At 38.6% G+C, this 18,150-nt stretch overlaps 1 long non-coding RNA gene across 1 annotated transcript in view; it reads right to left on the bottom strand.

Moving 5' to 3' along the window:
• LOC129478477 (uncharacterized) overlaps nucleotides 1-18,150 on the bottom strand; it is a 363,400-nt gene that overhangs the window by 87,405 nt on the left and 257,845 nt on the right. Inside the window, exons 3-6 of the long non-coding RNA XR_010120201.1 lie at nucleotides 3,443-3,550; nucleotides 2,508-2,616; nucleotides 2,154-2,196; nucleotides 134-238 (exon numbers count right to left, since the gene is read on the bottom strand). This is a non-coding gene — a long non-coding RNA (uncharacterized lncRNA). The remainder of the gene's footprint in view (nucleotides 1-133; nucleotides 239-2,153; nucleotides 2,197-2,507; nucleotides 2,617-3,442; nucleotides 3,551-18,150) is intronic.

Here is an 18,150-nt window from a genome sequence, read left to right as displayed (position 1 = left end):
AACCTTTGTAAAGCACTGATCTAGAGCCACTAAAACAACTTTAATCAGGACACAATAAAAGGGATGCTTCACCTAATTCATCTCTTGCTGTGAGTTCTGGTCTGACCTAGAACTTTGTTTCCCAGGAACTTACCTGGTAGCTGTTGGCTAATTCTCAGACCTCATCTGCTCTCCTCTCTCTTGCTCTCATTCGGTTGTAGCCACACCTGTCCCGGCATGGGATCTTCTCAAGTTGCTCCTGGATATAGAAAACATGTTTCAGCCTCTGTGACTTTGCCTTCACTCTGGATTCTCCCTTGATAGTTTTGCTCTATATCACTGAATGGCTTGTTCCTTCACTTCATGCCAGTCTGTGTCCAAATATCACCTCCTCAGAGAGGCCCCTGAGACCTCCCTATCTAAAATACCTGTGTGGTCTCCTACTGACCTTTACCTTGCTTAATTTTTATTGTAACCTATATTAGTACATGACATTATTTTATGCAGTTTTATTTTTTCTAAATACTGTAGTTGCTTATTTGTTTGTTATTGTTGAACTCTGCTACTACAATAGAAGTCTTGTGAAGGCAGGGAGTTTTCTCTCATGTTTATGGCTATCTTGCCAGCAGCTACTCAATAGATATTTGTAGAATGAATGGATGATTGAATTAGTTAAAGGATTAAAGCAGAAGGAAACATCAAATGCATAAAGCTTAGAACTGTCTACCACTGACCACCGCCCTCCACCACACACACATTCACTCTGTAGTGCAAGTAAACTAAAACTTCTTAAGTCTAACAGCACAGCAGGACCTCGCCCCAGATTTATCTAATTTCCTGTCAGAAGAAATTTTCTGACATTCAACAAGTATTGCAGAAATCTTGGTATTAAGGCAAATTTCCACATTTATTGGAAGATCTAGGGATTTTAGGGTCAAGAATGATTGACAAGTCTTAAGAGAATAGCAATAGAAAGTTTTGTGCGGTGGTGGTATGGAGCTTTAAGGAGTTGGATGAGCTATGAAAAGCATTTTATAACTTTCCAAGAGATAGTTTACAGTTTAACATTCCCCCCCATCACCAAATTTCAATAATCTAACACTCAAAAGATTTTGTGTTCGTGTATCAGGTGCACAATAGTTTCCTGTGGGTGGTGGTCACTGTATTGGACAAGCTCAGAATTATAGGATATTTCCATCATCACAGACAGCACTCTTCCAGACTTTTTTAATCAAGTACTGTAGATATCCTGGGTTGGGATGTTTTAAAGGACTTAATGAAAATAATCTGAATGTTTATAGCAGTGGAGGCAGGAAGGTACCAGTGTGTCTGCTGAATTTGTGAGAGCGTTCAACATCTTTCACAGTACTGGGCTGCAAGTCCCTACAATGTCGGTGCTACCGACTTTCAGTGAAGGAAAGAGTCAGAGAAGGACTGATGTGTCTGAGAATATGGGAATGTTCTACGTGTCTCCGACACTGGATGGTAGAGATGCACTTGGTGTGCAGCATAGAAGAGCATGCCTCCAGCGTCTGTAGATCTGAATTTCTAAACCATTCACTGGGGAGATGCGAGTGTGTCAGAGGTGCTAGATGAGGTTCTGACAGTGGGGAGAGGATATTCAATGAGATGAGACGAGTACTGGTTGTTGAAGGAAGAGAGTCAGCCTTACCTAGGCCTCTGAGGGTTTTTTTTGTGTTTTGCTTTTCGTCGTTGTTTCTGTTCTTTTCTTTTTAACATGAAAATAGTTTAAATTGATGATCTCTAAGATTCTTTTCTGCCCTGATAGCCTGGTTCTTCAAGAGCTAGCCTGCCTGCACCTCTCAGGTATTCCCATGTCTATGCCCATTAGTGAACTTCTTAAGATAAATGCAAAGTAGGTATATTCAAGATATTTGGATAATGCAGAACTAAATATTTAAATCAGCATCTTCAAAAAAATAACTTACAAAAATTATATATCGTTAAAACAAAAAATATTTAGTTTTAAGAAGGTAGCCGTTCCACATGTAAGGAACTTGGAAGTCATCAATTTCTCTAACAAATAAAAAGCTGAACAGACTGAAAAAATCAACAACTCTTCTTGGATCCATAAGAAAGGTGAGAACACAGTGTAAATCACTGCCCCCAAGATTGGAGAGGGACAGACAGGCAAATATAGAGTCATGACTTACCGGAGAAGAAACTTGAGAGTGGAAACCGCCACAGGAACCAATGCTAGGGTAGGAAAACCTGAACTGTAATTGGCAAATTGCTGGAGGCTCATTGTGAACACGTCAGAGAGTTAAAAACTGAAAGGGGACCTAGTCATAGGGGTCTCCCCATACTTTGGTTTTACCTCCAGGAGCTCTATCAGGGCTCTCACAGTAAATATTAGGGGAAAATCCCTTTGTGCTTCCAGCAGAGGGAGGGGAAAAGCAACCATTTTGAAATACACCAAAGCAATCAGCTCTTAACAATGTCTGCTCTCAGGAGAAACTATTTAACCAGAGCTTAACCTACTGGGGTTTTATAGGACCCTAACTTACCTGGGGAAGAGAAATGCCGAATTCCACCCAACTCAGCTATCCTGTCCCACCTAAATGGGAAGGAACTGAGCAGCACTTGGGGAGATCACAGTCCAGACGCATAGGCTTGCTAAAAATAAAATACTGAGACCTAATGATAGGGCCAGAAAACACGTCCTCTTCTCCCACACCTTATCACCGCGTTACTAAGGCTCATTTACAACAGTTCATTTTACTCAATACATTATGTCCAGCTATCAAGAGAAAAAAAAGCATACTAAAGGCAAAAAATAAAATGTGAAAAGGCAGAGCAAGCCTTAGAACTAAACATCATAGAGATGTTGGAATGATCACATTAGAGTAGGTAGGCACACATGAGCAGAGCAGGAGAGGGCCCCCCCCCCCTCCGCCCAGGAATGTCAGGTGACCCTCAGGTGATCATCACGTGGTTGTTTCACCATCTCTCTAAAATAATAATTGGTCACAGCCAGTGCCCAGGAAAGGCAATCTCCCAAAAGATAGAAAACATCTGAAGCTAGTGATCAGCAGCTTCCCAATAAAATCTCAGGAGCTGGGTGAGTGGCCTTAAGCATGCACACTAAGAGGCAAAATAGTGGCGTTTAACTGGTATGTGACCTTCCTCTAGGAAGGCTCGACTGGTAAGGGAAAAACGCCTCAAGTGAGCATGGACACAACTGCAGTAAACACACTGTGCATGCGGCCCCTCCCAAGTGCTGGCAGGCTACTGTGCATGCAGACAGCCCACCCCAAGGGAAAAATCAAGGCAGGAGAAATGGAAACCCTGGAACTATGGTATAAAACCCCAAATCAAGGGCCAGATGGGGCACTTGGATCTCCCAAGTCATCCACTTGGCCCTCTTCTAAGTGTACTTTGCTTCCTTTTGTTCTTGCTGTAAAACCTTTTAATGAACTTTCATTGCTGCTCCAAAGCTTACCTCGATCTCTCACTATGCCTTATGCCTCTCAGCTGAATTCTTTCCTCCAAGGAGGCAAGGATAAAGTTGGCGGCAGACCCATCGCATTCACCACTGATAACAATCAGACTGGGAATTTAAAACAACAATGATTAGTATGCTAAGGGCTCCAATGGATAAAACAGACAGCATGCAAGAACAGACAGGCAATGTTAACAGAGAACTGGAAATCCTAAGAAAGAACCAAAAGGAAATGCTGGAGATCAAAAACTTTGTAACAGAAATGAAGAATGCCTTTGAGGGGCTATTAGTAGATTGGACACAGCTGAGAAAAGAATATCTACTCTATATATATACACATATCTATCTATATATATATACACACATATATATGTGTGTATATCTATCTATCTATCTATATATATATATAAAATAGAAACCTCCAAAACTGAAAGGCAAAAAGAACAGAGACTGAACGGCATAGAACAGAATATCTAAGAACTGTAGAACAACTCCAGGTGTAAGTAGCATGCACATAATAGAAATACCAGAAGGAGAAGAAAGGAACCGAGGAAATATTTGAGATAGTAATGATTGAGAATTTTCTCAAAGTAATATCAGACACAAAGCCATAGATCCAGAAAGTTCAGGGAACACCCGCAAGATAAGTGCCCCAAAAAAACCACACCTGGGCATATCATTTTTAAATTACAGAAAATCAAATGTAAAGAAAATGTCCTTAAGCCAGAAGGAAAAAAAAAAACCCACCTTACCTCTAGAACAGATATAAAGATTACATCTGATTTTTTCTTAGAAACCATGCAAGCAAGAAGAGAGTGGAATAAAATATTTAAAGTATTGTGAGGAAAAAAAACCCCACCAGCCTAAAGTTCTGCACTCTGTAAAATTGTCCTTCAAAGGTGAAAGAGAAACAAAGAAGTTTTGTTTTTTTTTTTTTTTTGGACAAACTGAGATAACTTGTCAGTAGATCTTTCTTGCAAGAAGTGTTAAAAGCAGTTCTTTACAGAAAAGGTCAATATAGGTCAGAAATACAGATCTTCACAAAGAAAGGAATAGTACCAAAAAGGTAGTAAGTGAAGGTAAAATACAGCTGTTTATTTCTATTGTTTTTCTTTTTCTAGCTTTATTGAAATATGGTTGGCAAATAAAAATTGTATATATTTAAGGTGTACAAAGTAATGTTTTGATACACATATACATTGTGAAATGATTACCAGAATCAAGCTAATTAACATATCCATCACCTCACATAGTTACCATTTAGGGGGATGTGTGGTGAGAATACTTAAGATCTACTCTCTTAGCAAATTTATTTTTTATTTTATTTTATTTTATGTTCTTTTATTTTATTTATTTATTTTTTTATTTTTTGAGACAGTCTCACACTGTCACCCTGGCTGGAGTGCAATGGCTTGATCTTGGCTCACTGCAACCTCCACCTTCTGGGTTCAAGCAATTCTCCTTCCTCAGCCTCCCGAGTAGCTGGGATTACAGGTGCCCACCATCACGCCTGGCTAATTTTTTGCATTTTTAATAGAGATAGGGTTTCACTATGTTGGCCAGGTTGGTCTCGAACTCCTGACCTCGTGATCCGCTTGCCTCAGCCTCTCAAAGTGCTAGGATTACAGGTGTGAGCCACCGCGCCCAGCCTCTCTTAGCAAATTTCAAGTACAGGTAGTCCTCAACTTACTATGGTTTGACCTACGATGTTTTGATTTTATGATGGGTTTATTAGGATGTAACCCACTGTAAGTCAAACAATATCTGTGTACAATATATTATTATTAACCATAGTTACCATTCTGGTACACTAAGTCTCCAGAATTTATTTATCTTATAACTTAAAGTTTGTACCCTTTGACGAACATTTTCCCATTTCCCTAGTCCCAGCTTCTGGCAATCATCATTCCACTCTCTGTTTCTATGAGTTCTGTTTTTTTATATTCCACGTACAAGTGAGATCATGCAGTATTTGTCTAATAGAAATTACAACTTGTGTAGGATGGCTAGGGTAATCTCTCTCTCTTGCTGTCCACCTAATATCTAAATATTTCACTCAGGACGCACAATAGACCCCACACCCAGGAAGATAATGCTCTGGGAAACACCCCTAACATAGGTAACGTCATGAACCATCTTCGTGTGCCTTTTTCAATTCCTTCTTCAATTTTTTAATTCCACTTTCTGCCCTGTGCATTTACAGCTCAAGGCTGCCTACTTCTCTTTGTGTATTCAGCCCGATATTTAATCATGGATCTAATAGCTGAGACTTTTTTTTTTTTTGTCCTTAAACATGATAACTTGTACCCTTTAGGCTTGATTGACTTCTGGTTTCTCTAGGTAATTACTCTGCCAGACTCAACTGTGGCTCATGATAGCAAGCTAGTATTGACCTAAAGGGACACAGCTTTAGCAGGACCCATGGGAGAAAGGACAGGTGCTGGAGACATTCAGGCCTCAGTTTTGGCACGGAAGCATGAAGACAGTCTTTTACCTAGGCTTTTGTTTATTATATTTCAAATCTAAGCAAACGTCCTCGTTTTTGTCATTGTATTTGAGTCCTTCCCAAGAATCCCATGGCAACACATACATAAATCTATTCTCAGGCTTGGTCATTTCTGTTCCTACCTATACTTTTGTCCAATCTGGTGTTGATTCTTAGTAAACTCTTGCAGAGCATAATTTTCTGTCTAAGTTCTGAGGGTAATTTACCCATTTCACAATCAACAAATATTTAAGGGGCTTCTACTTTGCTAGCCATTTTACTAAACAAAAAAAGAATATGCAACGGTTAAGAGGAAAACATACACTTGCTAACAAGTCATTACAATGCACTTTGAAAAGTCCTTTAGGACATCCTGATGTAAGCACTAAAATTCACTGATTCTAACAAGCATCAGAGCTTTTCAATGATGCAATTTGTAGCTTCCTAATGTACTGTGTGATATAGAGGCAAGTGTTAAGGGTTCCCAGAGAATATACAAAGGTAGTCTAAGAAGTATATTTTTCAATAACTTCTAGAAGACCCTAAGGCCTTCAGCATTCTATAAAGTTGAAGTATGCCACTTGCTGTGGCTTGAATTTTTTTTTTCCAAAAAACTCATGTTAAAATTTAATCCCCAATTTGGCAGTATCGACAGGACCTTTAAGAGGTGATTGGGTTGTGACGACTCTGCCCTTATGAATGAATTAATCTACTCACGGATTAAAGGATCAATAAGTTAATGGATTAATGTATTATCACAAGGAGTGGGACTGGTAATTTTATAAGAAGAGGAAGAGAGACCTGAGTTAGCACACTAAGTCTCCCTTCCATTTGATGCCCTGAGCCACCTAGGGACTCTGTAAAGAGTCCCCACCAGCAAGAAGATCCATACCAGATGTGGCCCCCTCAACCTTGGTCTTCTTAGCCTTTATAGCTATAAGATATAAATTCCTTTTTCAAAATAAATTACCCAGTTTTAGGTATTCTATTATAAACAAGAGAAAACAGACTAAGACGCCATTAGTAGGAAATAAATACATCTAAATTTGTTTATGTTGTTTTTCTTTAGTTATCTAAACCTTCAAGGTAGCTTTAAGTACTATATATTTTAAAAATAGCTTTGTGCTCTTGCAAATGTGAACTTGCTTAGAGCTCCTTTGTTCTGGTAGAACATGATGATACAGTGGTTAAAATTCTGCTGTTCTTCTGACAGTCCTTTGTGAAATCATAAAATATTTAAGATTGTTTCATGTATATAACAGGTTGAACATTCCTAATCCAAAAATCCAAAATCCTGAATACTCCAAAATCTGAAACTTTTTGAGCACCAATGTGATGCCACAAGAAGAAACTGCCACACCTGGCCTCATGTGACAAGTCAGAGTCAAAATGCAGTCAGAACTTTGTTTTGTGCAAAAGATTATTTAAAACATTGTATAAAATTACCTTCAGGCTCTGTGTGTAAATGAATTTCATGTTTAGACTTGAGTCCCATCCCCAAGATAATCTTATATTTATGCAAATATAGCAAAAACCAAAAACCTCTGAAATCCAAAACACTTCTGGTAGTTCCAAGCATTTGGGATAGGACTATGTAATCTGTATAATAATCTTTCTTAAACAAAGTAAATTGCTCTGAGCAGGTCATATATGGAGCCCAATTCTCTTCAAAAATATTAGCAAACAACTTTTTAAGGACAGAATGTCTACCTATCCCACCACTTCCTATTAAAATAACATACCTACATATTATTTTAGACATGCATTTCCTGTTATACAATGTTATGAGTTTTATTATATTCTGAAATATAATTGTGTCTTATTGGGGATGCCAGACTCCTGGGGGAACAGTTATATCGTATATGCTTTTAAAATGCATATTTACATACTTATAAATTGTATTTTATGGTATTCTCTTACTCCGTTTTGTGCTACTATAACAAAATACCTGACACAGAGTAATTTATAAAGAACAGAGATTTATTTCTTACAGTTCTGGAGGCTGGGAAGCCCAAGGTCAAGGGAACTGCATCTGGCAGGCATCTTGTTGCTGTGTCACACCATGGCAGAAAGAATAATATGGTAAGAGCACAAGAAAGAGAGCAAGAAAGGACAGAGCCCTCATGACCTAATTACCTCTTAAAGGTCCCACCTCTCTACATTGTTGCATCAGGGATTAAGTTTCCAACAGATGAACTTCGAGGGACACACTCAAAATCATAATAGCATTGTCTCTTAGTTAGGCTGTATATGCACAGCATGTGTAGTTTTATTCATTCTTCTCGTTGATCTGTACAAATGTGTTTTTGTAGAACACATTGGGAAATTCAGATTAACATGGCTGCCATTATTTTACATGAACCTAAAAGATGTAGATTAATTTTATTTTTACTATGAAATTTAAACCTGAAGATGTAATAATCCAATTTCCCAAGCAACTTTGCTAATTGATGTTTATGTTGTAGTGAAAAAATAATGAATCTTTGGTGTCGGCCATTACCTGGACTAATATCCCATGTATATTACTGTCTCTGTAAGCTTAACCTTCATGTCTTCATGTATAAAAGGAAAATAATTATCCAAAAAGGTATTGTTAAAGCTCAATCCAAAAGAGTATTGCTAAAGCTCAATATATTTAATATAATAAATATAATGCACTTAAACAGTGCATGCCACTACAGGATATTTCCTTTTTTATTTAGAAAGCACAGACTTAATAATAAATGTACCTGCTAAGTGAAATCATAAAAAGATAGCTATAATGAGCTAGGAAAATTGATTTTAAAAGCTAAAATCAATATCTGTCATTATACACATCTGCCATTATTCATGAAGAAGGCCTTGTCACTTTAGCTACACTTGTAATAGAGGTCATTTTATTGATGTAACATATGGCTACCAGGTAGATTAAGATATTTATTAATTTGTTTTTGATGAAAGGAACAATCATGATGGCAGATTAGAATATTATTGGAAAACATGTCCTTGCTCTAGTGAGTGGTCTTCTTGAAATTACTTTTCAAATTTATTGTTGTTCAATTACAGTAGTTCTCCTATTCTCAAAGTCTGACATGAAATATACTATCAAATAAGATATTCACAAGTACATAAGAAATAAGATAGTAGCAAACGTAGAGAAAAATCATGTTTTGTCCTTCAGTGTCCTTCAAGATTCAATGCTTTCCTAGCAGTTTCAACTTTAAGAATTAACATTTCCTTCCTCTTATTGCATTAACAACATTAAGTCAAATCAAAGGAGAAGAAAAGCATCACACTCCCAGCAGCTCAGTAAATCAAGCAGTTTACCTGTTTCCTTTCCTTGGAAATAAGTATGTATATTTTCAGGGTTTTAAATGCAGAGATTGTGTCATAAGCTCATGTTTTTTAGTATTTCTTTACAAAATAGTTCCTAAACACACTCCGATTAGCATGATGTAAACAATGGAATATACACAGACAAAGATTGAAAGAAAGCCGCAAAATTGTTTAGGACATGTATTAGTCTGTTCTCACACTCCTAAAAAAGACTAGGTAATTTATAAAGGAAAGAGGTTTAATTGACTCACAGTTCCACATGGTTAGGGAGGCCTCACAATCAAGGAGGAAGGTGAATGAGGAGCAGAGTCACATCTTACATGGCAGCAGGCAAAAGACAGCATGTGAAGGGGAACTCTCCTTTATAAAACAATCAGATCTTGTGAGACTTATTCACAGCCACAAGAACAGCATGAGAATGATCCAACCCCATGATTCAATTACCTCCCACTGAGTCCCTCCCAAAACAGGTGGGAATTATGGCAGCTACAGTTCAAGATGAGATTTGAGAGGGGACACAGCCAGACCATATCAGGAAGATGTAATGATAAGTGATTTCACCCTACCTTTTCCCTTTTTCCCCCAGTTTTATTGAGGTATAATTGACAAATAAAAATTATATATATTTATGGTGTACAACATGATGTTTTGACACATTGTGAAATGATTCAAACTAATTAACATATCCATCATCTCACATACTTATCATTTTTTTGAGGTGAGGATTTAAGATAGACTCTCTTAGAAATTTTAAAATATATAATACATTATCACTACACGGTACAATAGATCATCAAAACTTATTTATCCTGTGGAACTGAAATTTTGTACCTTTTGACCCACTTCTCCCCATTCCCACCCCCATCCCAGAGCCCCTAGCAACCACTATTCTACTCTCTGCTTGTCTAGATTCCACATACAAGTGAGATCACACAGAATATTTTTCTGTACCTGGCATAATGAGCTAAGAATAAAGTCTTCTAGATTCATCTTTGTGTCACAATTGACAAGGCTTCCTTCTTCTCAAATCTTTTTTATCTTTATTTAATTATTTTTTAACTGACAAAAATTATATATATTCATGTTATATAATGTGGTGTGTTGAAATATGCATGCATTTTACAATGGCTAAATCGAGCTAATTAATATATTTATTACCTCACCTTCTTATTATTTTTTGTGGTGAGAAAACTTAAAATCCACTCTTTTAGTGATTTTTAAGTATGCAATACATTGTTATTAACCATATTCACCATGTTGTACAATTGTAAATTTCTTGAACTTACTATTCATGTCTAACCGAAATTTTGTATCATTCAACAAATGTTTTCACAGTACTTCCCCATCCCAGTCCCTGGTAACCATTACTTTACTCTCTGCTTCTATGAGGTTGACTTTTTTAGATTTCACATATAAGTGAGATCAGGTGATATTTATCTTTCTGTACTTTGCTTATTTCACTTAAAATAATATCATCCGGGCTGGGTGTGGTAGCTCACGCCTGTAATCCCAGCACTTTGGGAGGCTAAGGCAGGTGGATCACATGAGGCCAGGAGTTCAAGACCACCCTGGCCACCATAGCAAAACCCCATCTCTACTAAAAATACAAACATTAGCCGGGCATGGTGGTGTGCTTCTGTAATCCCAGCTACTCAGGAGGCTGAGGCACAAGAATCCTTGAACCTGGGAGGCGGAGTTTGCAGTGAGCCAAGATCACACCAATGCACTCCAGCCTGGGTGACAGAGTGAGATCCTGTCTCAAAAACAAATAAATAATAATAATACCATCAAGATCCATCCATATTGTTGCAAATAATAGGATTTTCTTCTTTTCAAGGGCTGAATAGTATTCTATTTCTATAATGCAATATATATCACATCATACACACACACAAACACACACACACATACACATACATCACCTTTTCTTTATCCATTCATCCATTAATGGATGCTTCAATTGATCCTATATCTTGGATGTTGTGAATAATGCTACAATGAACATGGGAGTGCAGACATCTCTTCAACATACTGAACAGATATGGCTATAGGTCCAGCAGTGGGAGTCCTGGATCATGTATAGTTCTATTTTCAGTTTTTTGAAAAGCCTTTAGACTATTTTTAATAATGTCTGTCCTAATTGACATTACCACCAAGGAATGTATAAGTATCTCCTTTTCTCCGCATCCCTGCCAGCACTTGCTATCTTTTGTCTTTTTTGTTTTTTGTTTTATATTGTACTTTAAGTTCAAGGGTACATGTGCACAACGTGCAGGTTTGTTACTTATGTATACATGTGCCATGTTGGTGTGCTGCACCCATTAACTCGTCATTTACATTAGGTATATCTCCTAATGCTATCCCTCCCCACATCCTGCACCCCACAACAGGCCCTGGTGTGTGATGTTCCCCTTCCTATGTCCAAGTGTTCTCATTGTTCAATTCCCACCTACGAGTGAGAACATGAGGTGTTTGGTTTTTTGCCCTTGTGATAGTTTGCTGAGAATGATGGTTTCCAGCTTCATCCATGTCCCTACAAAGGACATGAACTCATCCTTTTTTATGGCTGCATAGTATTCCATGGTGTATATGTGCCACATTTTCTTAATCCAGTCTATTACTGATGGACATTTGGGTTGGTTCCAAGTCTTTGCTATTGTGAATAGTGCTGCAATAAACATACATGTGCATGTGTCTTTATAGTAGCATGATTTATAATCCTTTGGGTATATATCCAGTAATGGGATGGCTGGGTCAAATGGTATTTCTAGTTCTAGATCCGTGAGGAGTTGCCACACTGTCTTCCACAATGGTTGAACTAGTTTACAGTCCCAACAACAATGTAAAAGTGTTCCTATTTCTCCACATCCTCTCCAGCACCTGTTGTTTCCTGACTTTTTAATGATCGCCATTCCAACTGGCGTGAGATGGTATCTCATTGTGGTTTTGATTTGCATTTCTCTGATGGCCAGTGATGGTGAGCATTTTTTCATGTGTCTGTTGGCTGCATAAATGTCTTCTTTTGCGAAGTGTCTGTTTATATCCTTTGCCCACTTTTTGATGGGGTTTTTTCTTATAAATTTGTTTGAGTTCTTTGTAGATTCTGGATATTAGCACTTTGTCAGATGGGTAGATTGCAAAAATTTTCTCCCATTCTGTAGGTTGCCTGTTCACTCTGATGATAGTTTCTTTTGCTGTGCAGAAGCTCTTCAGTTTAATTAGATCCCATTTGTCAATTTTGGCTTTCCTTGCCATTGCTTTTGGTGTTTTAGACATGAAGTCCTTGCCCATGCCTATGTCCTGAATGGTATTGCCTAGGTTTTCTTCTAGGGTTTTTATGGTTTTAGGACTAACATTTAAGTCTTTGATCCATCTTGAATTAATTTTTGTATAAGGAGTAACAAAGGGATCCAGTTTCAGCTTCCTACATATGGCTAGCCAGTTTTCCCAGCACCGTTTATTAAATAGGGAATGCTTTTCCCATTTCTTGTTTTTGTCAGGTTTGTCAAAGATCAGATGGTTGTAGATGTGTGGTATTATTTCTGAGGGCTCTGTTCTGTTGCATTTGTCTATATCTGTTTTTGTACCAGTACCATGCTGTTTTGGTTACTGTAGCCTTGTAGTATAGTTTGAAGTCAGGTAATGTGATGCCTCCAGCTTTGTTCTTTTGGCTTAGGATTGTCTTGGCAATGTGGGCTCTTTTTTGGTTCCATATGAACTTTAAAGTAGTTTTTTTCCAATTCTGCAAAGAAAGTCATTGGTAGCTTGATGGGGATGGCACTGAATCTATAAATTACCTTGGGCAGTATGGCCATTTTCATGATATTGATTCTTCCTACCCATGAGCATGGAATGTTCTTCCATTTGTTTGTATCCTCTTTTATTTTGCTGAGCAGTGGTTTATAGTTCTCCTTGAAGAGGTCCTTCACGTCCCTTGTAAGTTGGATTCCTAGGTATTTTATTCTCTTTGAAGCAATTGTGAATGGTAGTTCACTCATGATTTGGCTCTCTGTTTGTCTGTCATTGGTGTATAAGAAGGCTTGTGATTTTTGTACATTGATTTTGTATCCTGAGACTTTGCTGAAGTTGCTTATCAGCTTAAGGAGATTTTGGGCTGAAATGATGGGGTTTTCTAAATATACAATCATGTCATCTGCAAACAGGGACAATTTGACGTCCTCTTTTCCTAATTGAATACCCTTTATTTCTTTTTCCTGCCTGAATGCCCTGGCCAGAACTTCCAACACTATGTTGAATAGGAGTGGTGAGAGAGGGCATCCCTGTCTTGTGCCAGTTTTCAAAGGGAATGCTTCCAGTTTTTGCCCATTCAGTATGATATTGGCTGTGGGTTTATCATAAATAGCTCTTATTATTTTGAGATACGTCCCATCAATACCTAATTTATTGAGAGTTTTTACATGAAGGGCTGTTGAATTTTGTCAAAGGCCTTTTCTGCATCCACTGAGATAACCATGTGGTTTTTGTCTTTGGTTCTGTTTACATGCTGGATTACGTTTACTGATTTGTGTACATTGAACCAGCCTTGCATCCCAGGGATGAAGCCCATTTGATCATGGTGGATAAGCTTTTTGATGTGCTGCTGGATTCGGTTTGCCAGTATTTTATTGAGGATTTTTGCATCGATGTTCATCAGGGATATTGGTCTAAAATTCTCTTTTTTTGATGTGTCTCTGCCAGGCTTTGGTATCAGGATGATGCTGGCCTCATAAAATCAGTTAGGGAGGATTCCCTCCTTTTCTATTGATAGGAATAGTTTCAGAAGGAATGGTACTAGCTCCTCCTTGTATCTCTGGTAGAATTTGGCTGTGAATCTGTCTGGTCCTGGACTTTCTTTGGTTGGTAGGCTATTAATTATTGCCTCAATTTCAGAGCCTGTTATTGGTCTATTCAGGGATTCAACTTCTTCCTGGTTTAGTCTTGGGAGGGTGTATGTGTCCAGGAATTTTTTCATTTTTTCTAGATTTTCTAGTTTATTTGCGTAGAGGTGTTTATAGTATTCTCTGACAGTAGATTGTATTTCTGTGGGATTGGTGGTGATATCCTGTTTATCATTTTTTATTGCGTCTATTTGATTCTTCTCTCTTTTATTCTTTATTAGTCTTGCTAGTGGTCTATTAATTTTGTTGATCTTTTCAAAAAACCAGCTCCTGGATTCTTTGATTTTTTGAAGGGTTTTTTTGTGTCTCTATCTCCTTCAGTTCTGCTCTGACCTTAGTTATTTCTTGCATTCTGCTAGCTTTTGAATGTGTTTGCTGTTGCTTCTCTATTTCTTTTAATTGTGATGTTAGGGTGTCAATTTTCGATATTTCCTGCTTTCTCTTGTGGGCATTTAGTGCTATAAATTTCCCTCTAAACACTGCTTTGGATGTGTCCCAGAGATTCTGGTATGTTGTGTCTTTGTTCTCATTGGTTTCAAAGAACATCTTTATTTCTGCCTTCATTTCATTATGTACCCAGTAGTCATTCAGGAGCAGGTTGTTCAGTTTCCATATAGTTGAGTGCTTTTGAGTGAGTTTCTTAATCCTGAGTTCTAGTTTGATTGCACTGTGGTCTGAGAGACAGTTTGTTATAATTTCTGTTCTTTTACATTTGCTGAGGAGTGCTGTATTTCCAACTATGTGGTCAATTTTGGAATAAGTGTGGTGTGGTGCTGAGAAGAATGTATATTCTGTTGATTTGGGGTGAAGAGTTCTGTAGATGTCTATTAGGTCTGCTTGGTGCAGAGCTGAGTTCAATTCCTGGATATCTTGTTAGCTTTTTGTCTCATTGATCTGTCTAATGTTGACAGTGGGGTGTTAAAGTCTCCCATTATTATTGTGTGGGAGTCTAAGTCTCTTCGTAGGTCTCTAAGGACTTGCTTTATGAATCTGGGTGCTCCTGTATTGGGTGCATATGTATTCAGGATAGTTAGCTCTTCTTGTTGAATTGATCCCTTTACCATTATGTAGTGACCTTCATTGTGTCTTTTGATCTTTGTTTGTTTAAAGTCTGTTTTATCAGAGAGTAGGATTGCAACCCCTGCCTTTTTTTGTTTTCCATTTGCTTGGTAGATCTTCCTCCATCCCTTTATTTTGGGCCTATGTGTGTCTCTGTATGTGAGATGGGTTTCCTGAATACAGCACACTGATGGGTCTTGACTCTTTATCCAATTTGCCAGTCTGTGTCTTTTAATTGGAGAATTTAGCCCATTTACATTTAAGGTTAATATTGTTATGTGTGAATTTGATCCTGTCATTATGATGTTAGCTGGTTATTTTGCTCATTAGTTGATGCAGTTTCTTCCTAGTCTCAATGGTCTTTACAATTTCGCATGTTTTTGCAGTGGCTGGTACCAGTTGTTTCTTTCCATGTTTAGTGCTTCCTTCAGGAGCTCTTGTAGGGCCAGCCTGGTGGTGACAAAATCTCTCAGTGTTTGCTTGTCTGTATAGGATTTTCTCCTTCAGTTATGAAGCATAGTTTGGCTGGATATGAAATTCTGGGTTGAAAATTCTTTCCTTTAAGAATGTTGAATATTGCTCCCCACTCTCTTCTGGCTTGTAGAGTTTCTGCTGAGAGATCCACTGTTAGTCTGATGGGCTTCCCTTTGTGGGTAGCCTGACCTTTCTTTCTGGCTGCTCTTAACATTTTTTCCTTCCCTTCAACTTTGGTGAATCTGGCAATCATGTGTCTTGGAGTTGCTCTTCTCGAGGAGTATCTTTGTGGCATTCTCTGTATTTCCTGAATGTGAATGTTGGCCTGCCTTGCTAGATTGGGGAAGTTCTCCTGGATAATATCCTGCAGAGTGTTTTCCAACTTGGTTCCATTCTCCCCGTCACATTCAGGTACACACCAATCAGATGTAGATTTGGTCTTTTCACATAGTCTAATATGTCTTGGAGGCTTTGTTCATTTCTTTTTATTCTTTTTTCTCTAAACTTCTGTTCTCACTTCATTTCATTCATTTGATCTTCAATCACTGATACCCTTTCTTCCAGTTGATCAAATCAGCTACTGAAGCTTGTGCATTCGTCATGTAGTTCTTGTGCCATGGTTTTCAGCTCCATCAGGTCTTTTAAAGACTTCTCTACACTGGTTATTCTAGTTCGCCATGCCTCTAATCTTTTTTCAAGGTGTTTAGCTTCTTTGCGATGGGTTTGAACTTCTTCCTTTAGCTCTGAGAAGTTTGATCATCTGAAGCCTTCTTCTCTCAACTTGTCAAAGTCATTCTCCGTCCAGCTTTGTTCCATTGCTGGCGAGGAGCTGCATTCCTTTGGAGGGGGAGAGGCGCTCTGATTTTTAGAATTTTCAGATTTTCTGCTCTGTTTTTTCCCCATCTTTGTGGTTTTATCTACCTTTGGCCTTTGATGATGGTGACATACAGATGGGGTTTTGGTGTAGATGTCCTTTCTGTTTGTTAGTTTTCCTTCTAACAGTTAGGACCCTCAGCTGCAGGTCTGTTGGAGTTTGCTGGAGGTCCACTCCAGACCCTGTTTGCCTGGGTATCAGCAGCGGAGGCTGCAGAACAGTGAATATTGCTGAACAGCAAATGTTGCTGCCTGATCGTTCCCCTGGAAGCTTCATCTCAGAGGGGTACCTGGCCAATGTGAGGTGTCATTCTGCCCCTACTGTGGGGTGCCTCCCAGTTAGGCTACTTGGGGGTCAGGGACCCACTTGAGGAGGCAGTCTGTCCGTTCTCAGATCTCAAACTCTGTGCTGGGAGAACCAATACTCTCTTCAAAGCTGTCAGACAGGGACATTTAAGTCTGCAGAGGTTTCTGCTGCCTTTTGTTCGGCTATGCCCTGCCCCCAGAGGTGGAGTCTACAGAGGCAGGCAGGCCTCCTTGAGCTGCGGTGGGCTCCACCCAGTTCGAGCTTCCAGGCTGCTTTGTTTACCTACTCAAGCCTCAGCAATGGTGGGCGCCCTTCCCCCAGCCTTGCTGCCACCTTGCAGTTAGATCTCAGACTGCTGTGCTGGCAATGAGCGAGGCTCCGTGGGCGTGGGACCCTCTGAGCCAGGCGCGGGATATCATCTCCTGGTGTTCCGTTTGCTAAGACCATTGGAAAAGCGCAGTATTAGAGTGAGAGTGACTTGATTTTCCAGGTGCTTTCTGTTACAGCGTCCCTTGGCTAGGAGAGGGAATTCCCTGACCCCTTGCGCTTCCTGGGTGAGGAGATGCCTCACCCTACTTTGGCTCATGCTCAGTGGGTTGCACTCACTGTCCTGCACCCACTGTCTGAGAAGCCCCAGTGAGGTGAACCCAGTACCTCAGTTGGAAATGCAGAAATCACTGGTCTTCTGCATCGCTCACGCTGAGAGCTGTAGACTGGGGCTGTTCCTGTTTGGCCATCCTCTTTTGTCTTTTTGTAGTAGCCATTCTAACAAGTGTGAGGTGTTATCTTTTTGTACTTATAATTTGCATATTTTCTGACAATTAGTGATATTGACCATTTTTTATATACTTATTGTCTGTGTGTTTTCTTTTGAAAAATGTCTATTCAGATCCTTTGCCCATTTTTCAGTTGGGTTATTTGTTTTCTTGCTGTTGAGCTTTTTGAGTCTGTTTTATATTTTGGATATTAACTTCTTATTAGATGGATAGTTTGCAAATATTTTCTCTCATTCTCTTGGTTGTCCCATCCCTTTTTTTCAAATGTGCTTTAATGCTATTACATTTTATTTTCTATAAGTATATGTTAACAGCTAACATATATATTGAGTGCCAGACAATATTTTAAATGTTTTACAGGCACCTTATTTAATTCTTACATTTTTGCAGATGAAGAGAAGGAGTCACAAAGAGGCTAAGTAATTTTATTGGGGTCATACTTCTAAGATTAAATTGCCCTAAATGTGATACCTAATACAATTTAGTATAATTCAGTCTCATGTTTTTTGCATAATTATTGA

This window comes from Symphalangus syndactylus, chromosome 3 (genome assembly GCF_028878055.3).
Source record: "Symphalangus syndactylus isolate Jambi chromosome 3, NHGRI_mSymSyn1-v2.1_pri, whole genome shotgun sequence".
Taxonomy (NCBI): Eukaryota; Metazoa; Chordata; class Mammalia; order Primates; family Hylobatidae; genus Symphalangus; species Symphalangus syndactylus.
This window is presented reverse-complemented; position numbering and strand designations above follow the sequence as displayed.